Below are 11,843 nucleotides of genomic sequence, written 5' to 3' on the forward strand. Positions count from 1 at the left end.
TTTCACTTTCATGCATTGGAGAAGGAAATGGCAACCCACTCCAGTGTTCTTGCCTGGAGAATCCCAGGGACGGGGTAGCCTGGTGGGCTGCCGTCTTTGGGGTTGCACAGACTTGGACACGACTGAAGCGACTTAGCAGCAGCAGCAGCAGCAGCAGCAGCAGCATACTGGAGTATCACAGATTAGCAATGTTGTGATAGTTTCAGGTGGACACCAAAGAGACTCAGCCATACATATAGATGTACCCATTCTCCCTCCAACTCCCCTCCTATCCAGGCTGCCACATAACACTGAGCAGAATTCCCTGTGCTATACAGCGGGTCCTTGTTGGCTACTCATTTTAAATATAACTGACAACTTATTTTTGAAGTTTGATTAAGACAGTTTTTCAGATACATATCTTTGATTAATATGCCTATATACCAAAACAAATTCAAACTAAGGAGATTTAATTTCAAATTCTCACTGCATCACTTCATGGCAAACAGATGAGGAAAAAGTGGAAACAGTGTCAGATTTTATTTTCTTGGCCCCAAAATCACTGTGGATGGTGACTTCAGCCATGAAATTAAAAGACGCCTGCTCCTTGGAAGAAAAGCTATGACAAACCTAGACAGTATATTCAAAAGCAGAGGCATCACTTTGCAGACAAAGGTCTGTATAGTCAAAGCTATAGTTTTTCCAGTAATTATGTAGGGATATGACGGCCCTCAATCTTTCCCAGCATCAGGGACTTTTTAATTACTCCCTATTTTATAGACAGGAATACAGAGGCACAGCAAAGTTTAAGGTCACAAAAGGATCGGAATGAGGATTTAAAATGAAACCTCTTAACTTCAAATGTACGTTCCTGTGTATGTTCTCCATTTCATTAGACGATAAAACATGACTGACCAAACATGATGTTTTACCCATACTTACTTTTAGAACTTCATGGGATAATCTGTCTTAGGTTTAACATTCTCATTAACCAAGTCCTTTAAACATCAGAATCAAGATTTCACTATGAAGGAAGAGCCAAATAAGGATAGTGAGCATAACAACGAATGTAAACAATTTCAGCTCAAATTAGTCGAGTAGCTTCCACTGGGACGGCCATCTACCCTAGAGGGATAAATGATAACCCATCAAGGGGCAGAAATATAATACGGAACCTTTTGTTTAGTTGCACTATGTCTTCGTTGCTGCATGTGAGCTTTCTCTAGTTGCAGCGAGCAAGGGGCTGGTCTCTGTTGTGGTATGTGGACTTCTCACTGGGGTGGCTTCTCCTGCTTCAGAGTACAGGCTCTAGGTGTGCGGCCTTTGGCAGTTGTGGCACACAGCATCAGCAGTTGTGGCTCGAAAGCTCTAGAATCTAGGTTCAACAGTTGTGGTCCATGGGCTTACTTGCTCCTCGGCATGTGAAATCTTCCCAGATCAGGGATCAAACCTGTGTCCCGTGCCCTGGCAGGTGCATTCTTACATAAGCACCACCACGGAAGTTCAATATTGAAACTTTTATTCAAATTAGTTTTTAAAACCTCACCCTTTTTATACTTCTGTGTTTGCTTGTACTTTATATATTGGTATTGCTTTAAAAATTTTAATATTCATTTATTTCAATAAGGATGCACAAGGCAAATGTTTGGAGATGACTTAGAAAAATAATCTTTAGCAAATGTTTCCCAATAGAATTATTTACTTTTGAAGGAGAATCACATCTAAAAGGTCATCTCATTTAAGTAGCAATTTGAAGCCCCATAACAAACTGATTTGGCTCAAGGTAATACATCCATTCAGTGGAACTTTATTTGAAAATGTATAAAGATAACAACACAGAAAAAAAGTTAGCTAATGAAAAGCACGAGGGTCTTTCCATTGATTCAGCTATGAATTAGTCTTTCTAAAGATTCCCAAATCTCCCCCAAATAGAAATGATCAATAAATGTTTGTTGGAAATGAGTACACTGACAAATCTCTCACAAAAATCACTAAATTGTATCATACATTGCAACGGCCTCAGGTTAGGCCACAACTAACTCTACAGTATGTTCTGCTTCTTGAGAATCTCAAACAGCATGGAATCCTAAGGTTACAAGGTCACACTGAATAATTAGACACAATCAAATTTTAATGACTTTTAACTAATAACATTTTCAAATAGAGGCATGTTTAAAAAGTAAAGACAAATCTCACAGGGGGAAAAAGTAAATACCTAATACACATGAAAAAATACACAAATGTTGTTAACTTAATAGTGTAATAGCAATTATCTGCCACAACCAGATGGGCAAGTATTAATAAGTTCAGTAGTATCAGAAATGGCAAGGCCAGTATCTATCAAAATTTTAAAAAACATTCTCTTTAGTCCAGTATTGTAATTTCAATTCCAGAAATTCCTGATATGGATTTAAATAACTGGTGCTTAATGTTTAAGGTTATTCACTTCAATATTATTTGTGATAACAACAAAAAAGAACACAAATGACTTAATTGTGGGGTACTGATAGAGAAAATTGTCCTGATACAGAAAATTGTCCTCAATATAGTAAATTAAAATGCAAATTTCGGAAGAGTGTATATTTTCATTTTTGAAAATACACGAGACACTGTTAACTTCTCTGCCAAGTGACTGGAGGAACTGAAGGCAGAAGAGGGCTTTTACTTTTCCCTTAAACTTTTCTGTAACTTTATATACTCTGCCATGAGCATTGCTTTTATAGTTAAAAAAATTTTTTCAATTAAGAGTATTGGGACTTCCCTGATGGTCCTGTGGCTAAGACTCCACGTTCCAATGCAGGGGGTCTGGGTCCGATCCCTGGTCAGAGAACTAGATCCCACATGCTACAACTAAAGATATCAAGATGTCACAACTACGACTCAGCACAGTCAAATGAATAATTTTTTTTTAAGTGTTGACGGTTTTGCTACCTGCACAATTTAAAATTGATGCAGTTTTCAATGGAATACCAAGAAGTTATTTTTTTAATATAGTCAATATGCATGTCTTCCACATGAAAAGATATCTACATTAAATGAAATAAGCAAGTTTTAGTATATAAACTTGACACTATTTTTTTTTTGGACACTAATTTTTAAAGACAGTACATATCATACAAAAAAATTCTGTAAGTATATGAATGAATGATGAAAATGAAAAATATTTTAGTGTATTGTAACTTTTAATTCCCAAACTGTTATCTAAAGAAAATGTAGCACTGAGATATAGAGGTTTGTGATAGCTTTCATCTTTACTTTCTTTTCTTTTACATTATTCTACTTTTTTACAATTAGAATGTGTTTATGAGTTAAACAGTGAGACTGCATGGTACTTTCACTTTCTGCTTTATGCATTTATATGTCTTGTCTTAAACTTCTAGAAAGAGCATGCATCAGTCTGGAGTCACAAAAAACAAAAAATAAGTATTCAGTTTTATTACCTTAAGATATCTTATATACCTTAAACATATAAATATACATATACATGAAAAAAGAAAATGAAATCACAAATTAAAATACACCTATTTTATACAATCATTCATCATAAAAATACAATTCCCAAGCTAAGTCATTTATTCTATCATACCTGGCAGTAATTCTTACAAGTGTCCATATTAAAAGGCATTACTGTTCTGGCTAATGTGGCACACTCAGGTTATCTCTTTGGGAGTAAAAATACTTTAAAACCAAATAAATGTCAGCACAATCAGCTACTAGATCCCCCCCAAAAAAGGACAAGAAAAGGCCTCGAAAAAACACATTGAGAAATCAGTATAGCACAAAAGTGAGGAGAAACAGATAAATACATCAGTATTAATAGTTTCCAAGCTAGCTGTGCTGCAGAAATACAGGAAAACCTAGATGAATAAACTGCAATTCATTCTCAATTTCCAAAAAAGTTATAATACATTAAAATATTGTTCATTTGGGGACAATAAGTATAATCTAAAAACTACAAAAACTTTGGAGGGAAATTTTTTTTATACAAAGCTCACAGTCGTTTAGGCTGAAACCAAGAAATCAAAACTCAGTGGTGTGCAGAAACATAAGGCAATCAACTATTCACCATAGTGATTTGCTTTACCATAATGAAAGAGGCCTGGCATGCTGTGATTCATGGGGTCGCAAAGTCGGACACAACTGAGCGACTGAACTGAACTGAATGAAAGCAAAACATGTGATTTGGGGGCTGATACAAGGTTTAGAACATGGCAAAATGTTTTATAGACAGCCTTATCTTAGCAAATGTTATACTAAACTTAAATGTCTTTCTAGGCATCACAGTGTGTCTTCTATTTTTTAAAAAAGCATTTCTCCAAACATCATCCCAACTTACATAAACACAGAATCCTTATTTCATGAAGTACTTATGAATACATGTATTTCATGGAGCAAGCATAATTTAGGAAATGCTGATTAAAAAAGAACAGCACAGGCTCTGGAGTCAGACTTCACCACAGCTGTGTGATCTTGGGAAAGTTACATAATTTCCCTGAGTCTCAGTTTTCTATCTGTAAAAGGAAAATACCACCACTTACCCAAGTGCCTGGCACACAAAAAGATGCTCAACAAATTAAATATCTATTTTTTCACATGGTTTCCATGTTGGCCTATGTCAGCAATGAAAGTTTCAGGAATCTATTTTTTTATATCAACTTGCAATCTATGTTTGGGTTTTCTAATATGGTGTCAATCATATCCAAAATAAATACTTCAATCTAAATAAACCTTGCTGAAAAATTCATTACTTTAAATGTTTGTGGAATATAAGAAACCAGGGGAAGTTCTTAGAAAATGTAAACAAAATTAAAACGAGATTCTACTTTTAGTTAATCAAAATACAAGAACAGTAAGACCTGATCCCTACTGGAAGCAGCATGACCTTCTTGACCAAAAAAAGTTCTTATTTCTTGATTAAGATAGGTTAAAACTCACTTGTTACTCTCAAGAAGTCTAGTCAAGGATTTATGGAAGGAAGGAGACAAAGGATCAACAAATACTGACTGAGTAGCTACTAAAGGCCAGGGACTAATATAGGTAGGGGTAAACAAAACAATCAACACCCTCATGCTGCTTACAGTCCAAGTGGGCATACAGACAAAGAGACGTATCAGACAGTAGTCAGTGATTCAAAGAACTATAAAGGAGTGTTAAGGAGTCAAAAGAGGATGGGGATGAGCTACTTCAGATAAGACAGTCAATGGAGACCTCTGGGACAGGCGACAGGCTTCTAGAACAGAATGAAAACAAATATTTTTTGGTCTGCGAATGCCTTTGCAGTCTTGAAATAAGTGATGTTTTCTATTTAGATTTTTTACTAACGTGGTTCAGGAGAGCATGATCCACTGGTAGGCACAGAAGTCACTAGAGGCCACAGTATAAGAGACTAGGTGGTACCGCAGTAAACGACGGCACCTAAAGCTCCCACTGCTTCACAGATCACATTTACAATAATGTTTTGGTTACATGCACTGAAAAACTAGCTTTTCTGATTATAACTAACTATTCTCTAGTTCCTATATAGATATCTCCCAAGAGAAGCCAGCACAAGAAGAAAAGCTAATGCATTTAATAAAAATCCTTTAAATAATTGAAAGAAGCAAAAATAAAAAGATATTGCTCAAGAGTCTTCATGGCCACCAACCTCAAGGAGTTTGGAAGACTGATCCTTGCTATCTCAGCATCTCCAAGTCATGTGTGCTCAGTCCTGTCTGACTCTTTGCGACCCCATGGACCGCAGCCCGCCAAGCTCCTCTGTCCATGGGATTTTCCAGGCAAGAATACTGGAATGGGCTGCCGTTTCATACTCCAGGGGATCTTCCTAACCCAGGGATCGAACCCGAGTCTCCTGAGTCTCCTGCATTGGCAGGCATATACTTTACCACTGAGCAATCTGGGAAGCCCTAGCATCTTACTCAATACTACATCATGTCTCCTATTTGCCCCCTCCATCAACTCTAGCCCTCATTTCACACATGTAAATCTGTACCTTAACATGAATGTAAGCCAAATTGACAAGTAATGTCTCTAAAATCGCCTATCCTGTTTCTTCACAGTAATTTGTTGTGGTAAATCTGCCTTTTAACATACCAGATTTTACATTAGGTGTTCCTACAAAATTTATTCAACAAATTAGTTCTGTGGGCCAGGCATTGTATTAATTTCTAGGTACCAAGAATAAAACAAAGACTTATTGGCTTACTAGTCAATACAAGAAATAAACATGGAAAAAAAAATTCAGGTACCATGCTGATGTACAAGATGCTACTGGAGTACATATTCTAAGGGGAAGAGTCACCTCATTCTATCTAATGAAATCAGAAAATGTTTGAAAAAGCGTATTACTTGAGCTAGGTATTCAAGGATAGATAAGCAGATGAGTTAAGGGAGGACCCTAGGATTAATCAAGCAGACTTAGAAATGAACACTGAGGTGAAGATAGACAAAAAAAGAGAGAGAGAGAGTTGGGTGTAAGGGGTGGAACAGTCCAGATCCTAAAAAGCTTTCCTTGCCAGGTTAATAAGTGTGAATTTTATTTTGGCTTTGGGGCAAAAAAAAAAAAAAGGAAGAATTTTAGTGAATACAGTGACCAAAAAGATCATGTTTATAATTTAGAAGGAACACCAAAATGGACTGTAGGTAAGGTCACTTGGAAGGCAAGGAAGATTAGTGAAGAGATGTAAAAGGACATTATGAAGCCTGAACTAAGACCATGACAGCAAGAAAAAGAGTTAAAACCAAACAGGTATATGCAAGCCAGAATCAAGATTGCCGGGAGAAATATCAATAACCTCAGATATGCTGATGACACCACCCTTATGGCAGAAAGTAAAGAGGAATTAAAGAGCTTATTGACGAAGGTAAAAGAAGAGAGTGGAAAAGCTGGCTTAAAACTCAACATTCAAAGAACTAAGAATATGGCATCTGGTCCAATCACTTCATGGCAAATAGATGGGGAAACAAAGGAAACAGTGACAGACTTTATTTTCTTGGGCTCCAAAAATCACTGCAGATGGTGACTGCAGCCACGAAATAAAAAGACACTTGCTCCTTGGAAGGAAAGCTATGACGAACCTAGATAGCATATTAAAAAGCAGAGACATTACTTTGCCGACAAAAGTCTGTCTAGTCAAAGCTATGGTTTTTCCAGTGGTCATGTATGGATGTGAGAGCTGGACCATAAAGAAGGCTCAGCGCACAACTGATGCTTTCAAACTGTGGTGTTGGGGAAGACTCGAGAGTCCCTTGGACAGCAAGGAGGTCAAACCAGTCCATCCTAAAGGAAATCAACCCTGAATATTCATTGGAAGGACTGATGCTGAAGCTGCAGCTCCAATACTTTGGCCACCTGATGCAAAGGGCCCACTCATTAGAAAAGACCTGGATGCTGGGAAAGATAGAAGGGAGGAGGAGAAGGGGACGACAGAGGACTAGATGGTTGGATGGCATCACTGACTCAATGGACCTGAGTTTGAGCAAGCTCTGGAAGATGGTGAAGGACAGGGAAGCCTGGTGTGCTGCAGTCCGCAGGGTTGCAAAAAGTTGGACACAACTGAGCGACTGAACAACAGGTATATGCAAAGTGTCAAAAGAAAGCAAACAACTAAAAGGAAATCTATTAAAATCAAAGAAAGCGTCACAGATAAGGTGACATTTGCACAGGGCCCTAGAGAAGGAAAGTCAGCCATGCAGAAAATGTGAGAAAGGATAGAACAGCACGATGAGGGGGCTTCCCTGATAGCTTGGTTGGTAAAGAACCGCCTGCAATGCAGGAGACCCTGGTTCGATTCCTGGGTCGGGAAGATCCAACGGGAAGGGATAGGCTACCCATTCCAGTATTTTTAGGCTTCCCCTGTGGTTCAGATGGTAAAGGGAAAGGCTAAGCACTCCAGTATTCTGGCCTGGAGAATTCCATGGACTGTACAGTCCATGGGGTCACAAAGAGTTGGAAAGGACCAAGGGACTGTCACTTTCACTTTTCACAGCACAAAGAAAGGGAAAGACCTAAAAATGCTTGATGAGCTGAGTTCTTGTTAAAGTAGTAATGCCATCCTTTGTAGATCAGTCACCTGGGAAATACTTACTGAAAGCCTAAGGTGTGTTTTGGATCTGATGAATCCAATGACAATTAAGATCATCTTTCCAAAATAATGCACCTAAAAACTTGTAGGCACAATTTTAGTCACAGAGTAACTGAGCTCCCATACTTGGTCCATGGCATCCAAGTACAGTAATTCTGAGTAAGAGTAGAACTGGGGTGGTGGGACTGGCTACTTAAGAGCTGAAAAGTAAGCTGGGGGCAAGGCTGTTAAGACTTCTCATCCCAAGAAATCCGGATAACTCAGTTTTAGAGCCATTGGCTTTTTATAGAGATTGTTTTATCTAGTCCACACAACAATGTATTTACATAGAGAACAGTAAGTACTATTATTACATTTGCAAATGAGAAACTTCGGTTTAAAGAAAATTAACATGACCCAAGGTCACACAGCTAGTTTAAACGGTAAAGATGTTATAGAATGGCAATCTGACTTAGGCCTTTGGACCCAATCACTAATCTAGGGAAAACTGAAATATATTCAATACTCACCGAGTTAACATTTAAAAATCTACAAAGTCACTGTTAGTCCAAAACTGGAAGTGTCTCATAAACAAGGATTACTCATAAAGCTACTCTCAAAGTATAATCAATATACTTTGATTGATATATATTGGGCAGTATACTGCCCAATACTCTCAAAGTATAATCATTCACTCAATAATGTCAATTTTGTAAATGAAGTCTACTGTAAAAGTCTTCAAAATCTGTGTTACAAATACACCAACCAGTTGGAAAACTTCAGGAATCTGGGTTCCCAAAACATAGTAAGAACCTGAGAGGATATCATCAATTTTTCAGCAGAACAAAGAAAGACTGTTTTCTAGAGTTAATTTTATCCACAATGTCTGGCAGACAATGTTTTTAGAAAAGGAACTGAAGGAAAGGGGAAAGAAAAATCCACATCCAACTGTCACTGAATACAAATTTTCACTGACTACGACTTCATCTAAAAATCATTTTCTTAGTAACTATTACTTATGAAGTTTCATTTTGATCATCTTTACAAACTTCTGAAAATTGAAAACATGCCCAGAATGAAACAAGCTTCTCTATCCTTTCATATGCTAGTTTATTTCTTGATTTGGTGCAATTCCAAAGACAGAGCCATTTCTTTTAAGTGCTGCAAAAGCTAGAGGGAATATGGTCCCAGCCTGTTGCAGGTTCTACTTTGGGCACTCTAAGTCCCTAAGACAATATCTCTAACTTAAACACATGATAAAAATACCTTTTGTGGCAGTTAAGCATCCCCGAGAGCACAGATGAGGCCTTTATGATAATCTAACATCACTACTTCTCTTTACACATTCATTAGGTACTCCCTGCAGGACAGGTCCCTATTCCCAGCACTAAGTGCAATGTCAGGCACACACACAGTCAGTAGGTGAAAAAAATCTGACTCTGCCTTTCCAATGTGAAACCAAAAGCTATTCAACCAAATTTGGATGGTGAAATTATCCTACTTCATCATAAAATTAAAAAAAAATTCTGTATCTGATAAGAAAGGACACCCTAAGTTGACTGGGCTATGGGAAAAAATGTGCCAAAATAATGTGACAAATATTGTGAAGAATTGAAAATAAACTTTCTGCTCTATTTGTATAAAGCATTACAAGCAGATAAAGTTCAGAAAACAAAACATAATCTCACAGTCACATTTTGCCCAAGGTTATTAGCTAGAGCAAGTAAGCAGTAGAGTCACAATTAAGACCCAAATAACTCCCAATCCAATGTGCTTTCTATTACTACATATTGTCACTGATACTTTTACTTTATTAGTGTAAAAAACTGTTTCAAGAAAATTTCAGACCAAAAAAAAAAAAAATTCACTAAAAAAAATTACAAAAATATTTTCTTTTAAAAATTCTTCTGTGCCCTCGCATCTTAAGTGTTGCAAAGACAATACATTAAAAAATCAGTCAAAATCAAATCCGCCAGTACTAGACTTAAAGCAGTGTGTGTGTGTGTGTGTGTGTGTGTGTGTGTGTGTGTGTGTTATTCTCTGACAAGCTTCAATTTGATTGGTTATATCCATTCCTGCTATCCTTCCAAGAAGACTACGAAAGCTTAGAAGGCTTATCCCAAACCAACAGTTCTTCTGCTCTCCTCCTCACTAATCCTGGTCCAATTAGTTCCCTCTTCTCCCAAAGCACTGTTTTCCTTCTCTTCACCATTAACACTACAATGCCACCTCCTTTTCCGATACTTAACAAGACTCATTTTCAACCCTTCAGGCACAGGGCCTTCTCAGGCCACTCCATCTGAATTGGCCTCTCCCAGTTACTTCTACGTATTGATATGTATTACAGTCTGCAGTTAACCTTTACGTTTATTTTTACCAGTGGACTGTCTTCCCAAAAGATGTCCCATGAGCCCCGCCCCCCCTTTGTACAAGGTATCCTCTTCCATCATCACCAAAACTACATCAGCAATACTGTTATTTCTACTACCTCCTCCAAATGGTAAACTCATCAAGGGTAAATGCTGTCTGATTCATGTTTCCTCAGCACTTGGCAAAGTGTTTGGCACCATTCTATGGAGTCAGTAAAAGTTTGTAAATCTGTATAGTAAGAATGTTCATTGAGAGTGAAAATGCAGAGGACACCTTAGTACTTCACAGTTCAGGGTAAAGGCTGCAGGTTGTAGACAAACGAGTGATACAATGCATGGAAAAGATTCATTGGCAAGGACAAAATATATTCAAGAGGAGAAGCGCTTCTGGCTCAGCAGAGAGGAGGGAGAAAAGCAATCAATCAAGTCAATTTTTGATTCTCCTCCGGACCAACAGAGCAAATTGTCCCTCAAAATAATAACTTTGGCACACCGCAATTTATTCTGCACGCCCAACTACTCATTAAGAGCCCAAGTGCCAACATACTACGATTATTTTGCATTCTTTAAGGTGCACCAGGTGAGAAGCAGAGGGGTGCTTCCAAAACCTGATTAGAACAAGCAGAGGAAGAAATAATCATGGTACATCTTCAAATTTACAAAGAAAAATCGCGACGTGATCATGGAAAGAAAACTCAGCATACCAAGAAATATATAATCATAGGTTAGGACCCACTATGGCACAGAAATGGTCATAGAACTGCCAAAACAGACCACACTCCACATCTTTCCCAATCCTCTTCTACTCAAAGACCCGAATAACCATTGCAAGGATTAAGAGCCTCATTTCTGGCAGCACAATTCTCCAAAGAACATAGAAAAGGCGAAAGAACAGCTTTAATACCCTCCCCCCAAGGCAGCCAAAACCAAACAACCAACCAGCTCCACCATCCCTAAACAGAAAGCCCTAGACGCCTTTCAAAGCCAACTGTCATACCTTTGAGGGGCCCAAAAGACATTGACTCCAAAGATAAGTCTCTGGCCCCAACATATATCTCCGAATTATTTAGGAAAATCCAGGCATTCCAATTTGGACATCTGCACTCAAAAAAGGATCTCCTGGCAGAAAGGAGCAATCAATCTTTCAAGAGGCAATGGCGCTCCAACCACCCGGCTGGGGGACAGGCAACGACGACAGGGCACGGCCCTTCTAGGGAGCCGCCGGCGCCCTCCCAGCTCTCAGTCTGACCCAGCGCTACCCTCCCTGGCGGTGGCCAAAGTCGGGCACTTGGCGGAGGGGGGCCAGCGGTTGGGCTTTCGAACTGGGCCTTCCCGGCCCCGGGGGCGCGGCAAGACACGGAGGTGGCGCCTTTCAGTCCAGCCCCGGCAGCAGCAACGGATCCGGGGCCTCTTCCCCTGGTCTCCCCGCCCCGCC

At 38.8% G+C, this 11,843-nt stretch overlaps 1 protein-coding gene across 1 annotated transcript in view; it reads right to left on the reverse strand.

Annotated features, from left to right (window-relative positions):
* RLF (rearranged L-myc fusion) overlaps positions 1-11,843 on the reverse strand; it is an 81,460-nt gene that overhangs the window by 69,215 nt on the left and 402 nt on the right. The gene's annotated exons all lie outside the window — the stretch shown is intronic.

This window comes from Bison bison, unplaced genomic scaffold (genome assembly GCF_000754665.1).
Source record: "Bison bison bison isolate TAMUID 2011002044 unplaced genomic scaffold, Bison_UMD1.0 scf7180017864484, whole genome shotgun sequence".
In the NCBI taxonomy this organism is placed as follows: Eukaryota; Metazoa; Chordata; class Mammalia; order Artiodactyla; family Bovidae; genus Bison; species Bison bison.